Genomic DNA, 12,580 nt, shown 5'->3' with positions numbered 1-12,580 from the left:
TTGGCTATCCTGGGTTTTTTGTTTTTCCATATAAAGTTGATTATTGTCCTCTCCAGAACTGTGAAGAATTTTGATGGGATCTTGATGGGGATTGCATTGAATCTATAAATTGCCTTTGGTAGAATTGCCATTTTTACTATGTTGATCCTCCCAATCCAAGAGCAAAGGATGTCCATCCATTTTTTGGTATCCTCTTCAATTTCTTTCTTCAATGCCTTAAAGTTCTTGTCAAATAGATCTTTCACTTCCTTGGTTAGATTTACCCCAAGATATTTTATGCTGGTTGTGGCTATCATGAATGGAGAAGCTTCTCTGATTTCCCTCTCTGCTTCCATATCCTTTGTGTATAAGAGGGCGACTGATTTTTTTGGAGTTGATCTTGTATCCTGCCACATTACTAAAGCTGTTTATCAGCTGTAAAAGTTCTTTGGTGGAGTTTTGGGGGTCGCTTATGTACACTATCATATCATCTGCAAATAACGAAAGTTTAACTTCTTCCTTTCCAATTCGCATCCCCTTGATCCCATTATGTTGTCTTATTGCTATTGCTAGAACTTCAAGCAATATATTGAAGAGGTATGGAGAGAGTGGACAGCCTTGTTGTGTTCCTGAGTTAAGGGGGATGGCTTTGAGTTTCTCTCTGTTTAATTTGATGTTAGCTGTCGGCTTGCTGTATATAGCTTATTATATTTAGGTATGACCCTTGTTTCCCTAATCTCTCCAATACTTTTAACATAAATGGATGTTGAATTTTGTCAAATGCTTTTTCAGCATCTAATGAAATGATGATATGGTTTTTTTCTTTCAGTTTATTTATATGATGGATTACATTGATAGATTTTCGTATGTTGAACCAGCCCTGCATCTCAGGAATGAAGCCTACTTGATCATAATGGATAATTTTTCGGATGTGTTCTTGGATTCGGTTTGCCAGTATTTTGTTGACGATTTTTGCGTCGATATTCATGAGTGAGATTGGCCTATAATTCTCTTTCTCGGTTGAGTCTTTGTGTGGTTTTGGTATCAGAGTAACTGTAGTTTCATAAAAGGAATTTGGTAATGACCCATCTGTTTCTATATTGTGGAATACATTGAGGAGTATAGGTATTAGGTCTTCTTGGAAGTTCTGGTAGAATTCTGTATTGAAACCATCTGGCCCTGGGCTTTTTTTGGTAGGGAGGTTTTTGATAACAGCTTCTAATTCTTTGTGACTGACAGGTCTGTTTAGATTGTTTACCTGGTCCTGGTTTAATTTTGGTAAATGGTATTTATCTAAAAAAAAAAGGTGTCCATTTCTTTTACATTTTCCAGTTTTGTGGCATACAGGCTTTTGTAGTAAGATCTAATGACTCTCTGAATTTCCTCTGTGTATGTGGTTATGTCCTCCTTTTCATTTCTGATATTCTTAATTTGCAAATTTTCTCTCTGCCATTTGACTGGTTTGGATAGGCGTTTGTCATTCTTGTTGATTTTCTCTAGGAACCAGCTTTTTGATTCATTGATACTTTGGATTTGTTTTCTGTGTTTCTATTTTGTTGATTTCAGCCCTCAGTTTGATTATTTCCAGTGTTCTACTCCTCCTAGGTGAGTCTGGCTTCTTTTTTTTCTAGAGCTTTCAGGTGGGCTGTTAAGTCTCCAATGTGTGCGTTCTCTGTTTTCTTTAAGTGGGCACTTAGTGCTATGAACTTTCCTCTTAGGACTGCTTTCATAGTGTCCCATAAGTTCGAGTATGTTGTTTCTTTATTTTCATTGAATTCAAGGAAGACTTTAATTTCTTTTATCTCTTCCTTAATCCAGGTATGGTTCAGTAGTTGACTGTTCAGTTTCCATGAGTTTGTAGGCTTTCTGGGGGTAGCATTGTTGTTGAATTCTGACTTTAATCCATGGTGATCTGATAAGACACAGGTGGTTAGTAATATTTTTTTGTAACTGTGTAAGTTAGCTTTGTTACTGAGTATGTGGTCAATTTTCGAGAAGGTTCCATGAGCTACAGAGAAGAAGGTATATTCTTTCCTCTTTGGGCAGAATAATCTATAGATGTCTGTTAAGTCCATTTGCTTCATTACCTCCATTAATTCTCTAATTTCTCTGTTAGGTTTCTGTCTGATTGACCTGTCCATTGGTGAGAGAGGAGTGTTGAAGTCTCCTACTATTAGTGTGTGCGGTTTGATGGCTGCCTTGAATTTTAGCAATGTTTCTTTTACGTACGTGGGTGCTTTTATATTAGGGGCATAGATATTCAGGATTGAGACTTCATCCTGATGAATTGTTCCTGTTATGAGTATAAAGTGTCCCTCTCCATCTCTTCTGATTGATTTAAGTTTGAAGTCAACTTTGTTAGAAATTAGTATGGCCACACCTGCTTGTTTCTTAGGTCCATTTGCTTGAGAAGCCTTTCCCAGCCCTTTACTCTGAGTAGGTGCCTTTCTTTGTGGTTATGGTGTGTTTCTTGTAGATAGCAGAATGTTGGATCCTGTTTTCGTATCCAATCTCTTAGCCTGTGCCTTTTTATAGGTGAGTTGAGCCCATTGACATTAAGTGATATTAATGACCAGTGGTTGTTAACTCCGGTCACTTTTTTAGTAGTAGGGTTTGTGTGTTTCCCTTCTTTGAGTTGCGCTAGTGAAGGGTCTCTAGATGTCTGAGTTATTGTGGTCATTGTTGGGCTCCTTGGTTAGTGATTTTCCTTCTATTATTTTCTGTAAGGCTGGATTTGTGGCTACATATTGTTTAAATTTGTTTTTATCCTGGAAAATTTTGTTTTCTCCATTTATAGTGAACGAAAGCTTGGCTGGATATAGTAGTCTGGGCTTGCATCCATGGTCTCTTAGTTTTTGCAGTACATCTATCCAGGACCTTCTGGCTTTCATGGTTTCCATAGAGAGGTGTAAGTCTGATAGGTTTACCTTTATAAGTAACTTGGCCTTTTTCCTTTGTGGCTCTTAATATTCTTTCTTTATTCTGTATATTTTGTGTTTTGATTATTATATGGCAAGGGGATTTTTTTTTTGATCCAGCCTATTTGGTGTTCTGTATGCTTCTTGGACCTTCATAGGTACATCCTTCTTCAGGTTGGGAAAGTTTTCTTCTATAATTTTATTAAGTATATTTTCTGGACCGTTGAGCTGCACTTCTTCTCCTTCTTCTACTCCAATTATTCTTAGGTTTGGTCTTTTTATTGTGTCCCATATTTCCTGAATGTTTTGTGATGAGAGTTTGTTGGACTTGCTGTTTTCTTTGATCAGTGTGTTTATTTTCTCTATGGTATCCTCAGAATCTGAAATTCTTTCTTCTATCTCTTGTATTCTGCTGGTTATGCTTGTTTCTGCAGTCTCTATTCGTTTACGTAGATTTTCCATGTCCAGCCGGCCCTCTGTTTGTGTTTTCTTCTCTGCCTCCATTTCAGTTTTCAAGTCATGAACTGTTTCCATTATCTGCTTGATTGTTTTTCTTGGTTTCCTAGGGTATCATTCACTGATTTACTCAATTCCTCGAACTTTCTGTTATACTTCTCCTCCATTTCTATAAGGGCGTTTTTTATATGCTGTTTAAGGGTGTCAATCACTTTCATGAAGTCAGTTTTTTCTACTTCTTCTTGATTAAGGTGTTCATGTCCTCCTGTTGTGAGGTCGCTGGCTTCTGGTGGTTTCGTGCTGTTTTTCAGATTGTTGGGTGAATTCTTGCATTGGCATCTCCCCATCTCTTCCTCCCAATATTCTCCTATGGATCTTCTTTTACAGGATCAGGTCTTCTTGCCTACTGACGTACCTTCCCAGTGATGTCACTCCCCAGTGATGTTTCTCCTGGTGTCCAGATTGGATCTCCTTGCTCCTTGGTTAGCTCGCAAACAAAGGGCCCACCCTGCTTGCTGCAGGCAGGCTATGGAGACAAAGGAGCTACCGCCTTCCCCTTTGCCCTCAGCTTCGGGTTCAGTCCCAGTGCCCAAGCAGGCTGAGCAGGGAGGTGCTATGCCACCAAAGAAGGGAGGGAGGGAGGGAGACAGGGGGTGGGGGGATCTGAATGTAAGCTGGATGGGATAGGAAGATAGAGGGGGTATCGGGCAGTATAGCCCCTGTAGGATGACCAGGAAGTGTAGGTGGGCTGTTCCCGGGTGCCGCAGCACTCACTCACCACAATGATGTTTCACTAGGTGCCCAGATCGAAAATTCGTGCTGCTTGGCTAGCTCGCAAACAAAGGGCCCACCCTGCTTGCTGCAGGCAGGCTATGGGGACAAAGGAGCTACTGCGCTCCCCTTTGCCCTCCGCTTCAGGTTAGGTTCCAGCGCCCAAGCAGGCTGGGCTGGGAGGCGCTCTGCCGCCAAAGAAGGAAGGGAGGGAGGGAGACAGGAGGTGGGGGGATCTGGATGTAAGCACAATGATGTTTCACTAGGTGCCCAGATCGAAACTCCGTGCTGCTTGGTTAGCTCGCAAACAAAGGGCCCACCCTGCTTGCTGCAGGCAGGCTATGGGCTCTTATGCTGGTTCTTGATCATCCTCCCTCACTGCATTATGTTAGTCATTTATTTCTGAATTTATTCTTCATCAGGTACCAGCCTCGACAAAAATACCTCTTGCCAGGGTAGAGTCTTGGGGATTTAGAAATATAGTAAAGAATATGAAGACATGAATGAAAATAGTAAATGAAGAAACATATAGGATAGTGTTGGGAAGGAATTACAGTGAGTACTGAAATTCACCCACGTTTAATTTCCAATTGCTTAAAATACCCCTCACCCCAAAAGGTAGGGGTAAGACAAAAAACTGCAAGGAAATGAACAGACCAGTTGAAGGTCGTGGGCTACAACCATAATTAAACATTCTGTTTTTAGAACAAAACAAGTCACACACACACACACACACACACACACACACACACACACACACACACATCCTAGCCAAAAAACATTCTGTAGGCAAACCACTCCTTTGGTGGAATTCAAAGTTATCTCCAAAAAGGAACTGGACCCTTAGTTGGATCCTTAGACTTTTATTTGAGGTAGGAACAGATCTACTTCTCTATTCCTGGAATACAAGGTCTGGCTATTAGCTACACCTGTTGACCATAACCTTGAGAGAGCAGAACTCTGGTCTGCAGCTAGGTGGGATCTTTGTTTGAGGTAGAAGCACAGGAACCTTGAAGGAACTAGAGGTAAGTTCCAACTCTCTGATCTTTGGTCAACATAGAAATGGATTCATATTTTGGGGCCTCCAAAATTCTTTCCATCAAGTATGCTATTAGATATTTTTTTACTGTAAAGTACACATTTTTCTTGCAGTACTGACAATGAGTCCACATATTAGGAAAGTGTCCTGTGCCTAAGTGACACTTCTAGCCTGTACACATTTTGATTATTATTTGAAGTTTAAGATTTCTCTGTTTTGTAATTTTATTGTGCATTTTAATCAACAAATAGCTGCACAAATTTCTCAGGGGCTGTGTGATGTTTTTAGTATGTATATACTTTGTATATAATCAAGTCAGGGTGATAAATACATCTCTGAATATTAGTATTGTTGACCATTTTCTCATGTGCCTGCTGTCTATTACTATGTCTTTTTTTGAGAACTGTCAATTCTTTCACACATCTGAAAATTGAATTATTTTTAGTTTTTAAAGATTTATTTTACATATTAATTTATCTGTTTTTATAATTTATTTATTTTTATGTGCATTGACATTTTGTCTGCATGTAAGTATGTGTAAGGGTTAGAGGCACTTGTGAGCTGCCATGTGGGAATTGAACCTAGATCCAGTGCTCTTAACCACTGAGGCATCTATCCACCCCTCATTTATTTTGTTTTGTGTGCATGTACATGTGCCTGTGTGTGTTTGTAATGAGGAGTCTGTGAAATACATGTCATGGTGCACATGTGGAGTTCAGAGGACAGCTTTGTGGAGTTGGATCTATCCTGCTCCTTTACAAGGGTTCCGGACATCCAACTCAGGTCATTATGTCTGTGCGGCAACCACCTTTAACAAAGGATCCTTCTGACTCTCCAGTCCCCTCCCCCTTTTCTGAGACATATAGCCCAGGCTGACCTCAAACTCACCCTGTATCCAAGAACCTTAGCATCAACTTGAACTTTTAATCCCCTACCTCTACCTACCAAGTGCAGGAATTACTGGTGTACACAGACACACCCAGTTTATGTGGTAGTTCATGTTAGACCATCATGATCACCTTACCAATTGAAATATATCCCCAAACAAAACCAAAAATTGGCAATAAGTCACTTCCAGAATATAAAAAGACAACACATAGAATGTAAAACAACATTTGAATATTACATATCTGATAACAGACTTGAAAGTCAGAAGTAGAAGTATTCTTGTATCTCAAGAACAAAAATATAAGCCAATTAAATTGGATAAAGCATCTCAATGGATATTTCTCTAAGAAGATACAAAAATGACCCATAGGCACATGATAAATTCATTAGGGAAATGCAAATCAAAACTACAAGATGGTACTGTTACATAGCCACAAGATATGGCTATAATCAAAAACAAAGGTCTGGCCACCATGAGTCATGCCTGTAATCACAACACTCAGGAGCCTGTGTCAAGAAGAATATCTTGACTTGGAAAACAGCATGGACTACATAACAAGACCCTGTCTCATAAAAAAAGAAAAAGCAATAACAAGACTTGGAAAAGTTATGGAAAAAATTAAAGTCCTGCTAGAAGGAATAGGAAGTAGTGGAAACACTGTAGGAAACAGTCTGATCACTCCTAAAAAGCTAGAGTTTCCATTGATACAATAATTCCACTTCAAGATATATATCTGAATAAGAAGGAAGAGATGTGTGCATGATCATTAATAGCAGCATGAATCCAAAAGAGTAAAAAATTACAAATTCTAAACTATTCAATAATAAATAAATAAAATAAATAAGATGCAACACAATAGAACATGACTTAGCAATTAAAGGGAACAAAGTACAGCACAGGAGAGCCTTGATGATACTATGTTCAGGAAATAAGCAGAATGGGGAAACCCTAAATTCTCTTATGGCCCCACATTTGTGAAATGTCAAGGACAAACAAAGTTATAGAAAGAGAAGTTGGGTTCTTAATATACACAATTGGCAGGTAAGGGAGTTAGGAAAAATAGAAAACCAAAAAAGGGGAATCATGGGTGATGGATCTCTTAGTAAAGTGCTTATTATGCAAGTGTGCAGATCTAAGTTTCATACTGAGTGCCCATGTTAAAAACAAACAAACAAAATCCAAAATAAAACAACTCTGTGTAATGGTGCTGCTTTTGTAACACCAGTGCTGTGGGTAGGCAGAGAAAGGTGACTCTCTGGAACTTGCTGGCAACCAGTCTCACTGAATTGATGAGCTCAAGAGTGAGAGACCCTGCTTCAAAATAAAAGGTGACAGAGACTGGCAAGAAGGTTTTGCAGAAAAAAGGAACCTGCTAAGATTTATGACCTGAATATGCACCATGGAGTCCACAGGTGGGAGGAGAAAACAGACTCTCACAACTTGTACTCCAACTTTCATTCATATACGTAAGGTGGTGTGCTAATAGGGACATGATTGAACACAAAAATTAATTAAATGAATGCTTTAAAAAATTAAAGATGTGAGGGGGTCCCCATAGGTGTCATGGTAGGCAGGTAAAATGATCCAAGATGAGGGGAGAATAAAGACTCAGTTCAACCGAGCTTACTCTGCCAGGCTGGATTAAACTCCTAGAAAGTCTGATGCCTGGCAGTTTATTGCCAGTGTATTTAAACAAAATAGCATTTGGGAAAATATCCAGACAACAATCTGTAAGCTTACAGTTTGTACTATTAACAGTGTCCTTTGTCTTATAAAAGCTTTTCAATCTTATCAGGTATCCTTTATTAATTGTTGATTTTAGTGCCTATACTATTAGTGTTCTTTCTGTCCAGGAAGTCGTCTCCTGTGGCAATACGTCCAAAGTTATTCCCCACTTTCTCTTCCATCGGGTTGAGTGTAACTGGTTTATATGTTGAGGTCTTTGAACCACTTGAACTTGAGTTTTGTGCAGGGTGATGAATATGAATCTGTTTTCATCCTTCTACACATAGATACCCAGTTAGATCAGTGCCATTAATTGAAAATGCTCCTTTTTTTCCCCTTGTGTATTTCTGACTTCTTTATCAAAAATCAGGTGTCCATAGATGTGTGAATTTTTGTCTGGGTCTTTGATTTGATTCCATTGATCGACACATCTCTTTTTATGCCAACATCATGCAGTTCTTTGATTACAATAGCCCTGTAGTACAGCTTGAAATAAGGGCTGTCTGTATGTAGAAGAATGAAAATAGATCCATATTTATCACCTTGACATAAAACCAGGCAAAGGACACTGTCAATAGGACAAAATGAAAGCTTAAAAATGCAAATATATTTTCCTTAACACCACATTTGATGGAGGGTTAACATCCAAAATGCATTTAAAATCTCAAGAAACTAGACACCAACAAACCACTCTATTCACATACCCCATTTAAGTGCTCTGTAGCAAGAACTCTCGAATGATCCAGAGCTGCCAGCATGAACTGTGAAGTTTTTGCTGCCAATGCTGAGTCAGGAAGACTTCTCTTAAGAGTCGCTTCTCTGCTCACCACCAGCAAACAGAGCCTATCTGAAAATATGTGGCTACCAAGAAGCTCAAACTGATTCCCATTTTTGTGCGTCTAGAATCCTTTTCTAAGCTTTCTTAGGATTTAAGAGAATGTATGTTGCCGAACATTGGGTTCGGTTATGTAAAAGGAGACTGCTTTTGTTTCCTGGCCACCTAGACCCAAAATAATCACAAAAAATATATTAATTATAACACAGTTTGACTAACAGCTCAGGCATATTTCTAGCTAGCTACTACATCTTAAGTTAACCCATTCTATTATGGGTTTGTTTCTTGGGTAGCTACATGGCATCTGCCTGACTCTGCCTGCATTCAGTTTAATTTTCCTTCCTAGCTATATTCTGACCTGCAATAGGTCAAAACAACTTCCTTATTAACCAATGGTAATAAAACATATTCACAGCATAAAATGGGGAATCCCACATCACACACCTTTGAAGGAGCTCACTATGTCCCTGTCCTTTTGGGGTTGTGAGTTTAGTGGGATAGGGGACATTGCTGAATGAGTTATTCACATGACAATGTGTTGAGCACTACAGTGGAAGAAGGGGTATCAGAGACCTGCAGGACAACCCTGAATGCCAGGAACATGGGTTGCTCATGAGGTCATACTCTGCAAGGCAGAGTGTCAGAGTACTGTCTGTAACAGTTGACTCTGTAACTTTTGTGTCCTGGGGAAACAGAGGGCCACCTCCAGTACTTAACTGTAGGTCTTGCTTGCTAAATAGACTCTCAAGTTTAGGTTGGAAACTAGGCAGAAAATCCACCTGGATAACCATCATTGCTCTGGTGTGGGTAGCATGGTTTCTCCATCTTAGCCTGAAGCTGTGTGTGCATCAGCCTCAGTTGCCTGCATCACTGTGGCTGGTCCTCAGAGGCTCTGTAATTCGTGCAAATGAAGTGGAGACTGTAATTGTCTGTCAACTTTTAATGAGTCCCGAAGGGCCACTAAAAATCCCCTTTCTGTAAGCTCTAGAAAAACTTGGAAGGAATTGGTTTCCTGGGGACTGTTATTGTAAGGAAGTTTGGTAGTCTGTAAGAAGATGCCCCATCTGACTATTTAATGCCAGTGAAAACAATTGAACTTTGTTCTAATGTGTCCTCCAGGGCAGAAGCCCAAGGGCTTTGCCTGATGGGCACAGAAAGTTTCTAAGCAAGGTTAGAGATGGCAGGTTCTTACAGAGCACTGTAACTGCTGGCACATGAATGCCAGGGCATCACCTCAGCTGGAGTCTCCTGAGACTTTTGTGTTTAAACTGTGACCCAGCTGAGAAGTATTTCTGTTCATGCTTTTCTTTTATTGTGTGGTGTTAGGGGTGGAACTTGGGACACAGCATTTTTGCAAACACTTTAGTATCAAGACACACCCTGAGTTATATTTAGCTACTTAAACATGAATCAATTGTCATGTACTGGCTTTGACAAACATATCTCTTGCCAGGGTAAGGGTTTTAGGTTTTAGGAATATTAGTAAAGAATATGAATATATACTTGTGAAAATATTAAGACAGAAACTTATAGAAACATAGAAAGTACTGGGAGGGCATTCCAGTGAATCCTGAAATCATCTGCCTTTATTTTTTCATAGCTTTTATACCCAATATAAACAGGGAGTGGGAAGGATGTAACAAAAAACTTTATTAACATGATACAAAGGACAACTCAGTCAATCACTTTAACACTTTGAGACATCAAATCATTACCATTCTATTGTTTAGGCAGTGAATCTGCTTTAGACAATGTATCCTGAAGGCAACCACTCCCCAGGTGACCTCATCATTACAAAAGAAGGAGCAGAAGTGCACTCTCATATCCTGACCACCTGTGAGGGTGGCATTGACTACCTGGAAGAGCTATCTTAATGTCAAAGGAATCAAGTAATTACATCCTGAGTTGGCAGGTGCAACTATACTTGTCAACCACTTAGAGCAACCTCCAACTCTCTGACCATCGGACAAGGTGGAAATAGGCTCACATTTTTGGGCCTCCACAATTAGTAGCCAGGCATTACTACAATAATCAGATTAGGGATCAAGGACAACTGTGATCCCTATACTAAATTTTGCAGTACACAGCATGCAAGAACAGAGAGGAATGGGGGGGTCGTTTTCTCCAATAGTGTAGTCTCAATGATTATTTACCCATGCTCTAATAAATAAATGAATTCATATCCATGTTCACTAAAGCAATCCCAATAAAGTTCAATGAATCATTAAAGGAAATCAATACCAAAAACAGACATGGCATTGCCACTGTGAGGATCCCAAGTGAGGATCTGCCTACTCTCCTTTGAGTTATTGAAGGTGTTCTAGGAAAAAAATATATCATACCCTCTGCTGAAATGTCTATATCTTAGAAATGTCTTGTCCTTTCTGTCCTCTCCAGCTGCTGTGAATAGTAAGGAAAATGTGAGCAGAAGAAGATCAGAAGAAAGGCAATAACAAGTACCTCAGGAGAGCTGCACTACTGAAGTGAGGTTATTAATCTGGTATGAAAAGACAGTGTAGTAAGAGGACAAACCTCCCCCAAATGCAACGCCTACACTAAAATTCTTCAATTAAGGACATGAGCATTCGGAAGACCAATAAATCACCCTGCCTTCATCTTATGGTAAAGACAAACTAGGTTCAGTTCTGTTTATGATTAAATTCCTGTTTCTCAAAGATTGGGCTATGTGCTATCTGTAACCTTAACTACAGGTGGTCCTGTTCTGCCTACTGCAGGAAATAGCAGTCATGCCTTTGTTTCAAAAGGTTATTATGACCCCCTGTTATTATGACTATTTTATGATCATCTTGCAATCATGTCTTTGTTTCAGAGGGTCATTATTACTAACTAGTTATGTTACTGTAACTCTCTGTCTATTTACCTGCCAAATTCCCCATTTGGAAACCCCCTATCCCTGAGCTATAAAAACACTGTCTTATTCATGTCCAGTACTGACTTTTTGAGCCCTGTCTTAGGGGGAGGCAGCCTGTGTGCTTGAGTAAAAAAAGATTGCTCTAATTAATTGCTTGCTTGGATTAGTTTGGTCATGATGATTTGGGTAGATCATCTTTCTCTTGCATCTTTGGGATTAGCAAGACAACATAACAACTGCTAAGGGAGAAACCTGTGAGGGAAGAAACTGATACCAAAGTTGAATTGTTGGACAGTAGATGAGATGAAGAAGTGAGAAGGACTTAGGATGTAGGAGGTAAGGACATGAGATGAGTGGTACTCAAAATGGTAGCGTTGGGTGGTACCATCATATACATGGGATGGGGAGATGATAGATTCAGGCAGGAAATATAAGGGGTCATATGTAGGACTGTGATGTAAGGTTGTCTCTTAGGGAAACTAGGACATCTGAATATCGAGGGAAAGGAGCATTGACCACTGGAAGAGTTGAGTACACTAGTTGAAAACTCAGGGCTAATACCCACAAGAACCTAGTGTAGGACAATTGTTTGTATTCTGTCAATTATATTTTAAATAAACACTGATTGGCCAGTATCCAGGCGGGAAGTACAGGTGGGATAACAAGAGAGAAAGTAGAGGCAGGGCAATGAGAACAGGAGAATTCTGTGAAGCGGGAAACTCTCCGCAATCCTATCCAGACACTGAAGAAGCAGGATGTAACCTGTCATGTTGAAAAAGGTACAGAGCCATGTGGCTAACATAGACAATAATAATGGGTTAATATACATTACAAGAGTTAATAACAAGCCTGAGCTAATGGGCCAAGCAGTGTTTTAATGTATACAGTTTCTGTGTGATTATTTCAGGGCTAAGCTAGTCTGGCAGCTGGGGCGACAAGCAGCCCCTCATGTTACAAGAACCATTGTTACGGTCAATGTGGTCAGTCAACTCACAAGCATCTAAGACCTTGAGGCCCTAGTCAGTAAAGTGAAGACAGTAATAATTGCTCACTTGATTCATTGGAGGGACAAGAGCATAGAGTGATACTTAGCCAT

This window comes from Microtus pennsylvanicus, chromosome 8 (genome assembly GCF_037038515.1).
Source record: "Microtus pennsylvanicus isolate mMicPen1 chromosome 8, mMicPen1.hap1, whole genome shotgun sequence".
Taxonomy (NCBI): Eukaryota; Metazoa; Chordata; class Mammalia; order Rodentia; family Cricetidae; genus Microtus; species Microtus pennsylvanicus.
The sequence above is the reverse complement of the archived record's forward strand: the minus strand, read 5'-3'. Positions refer to the sequence as shown.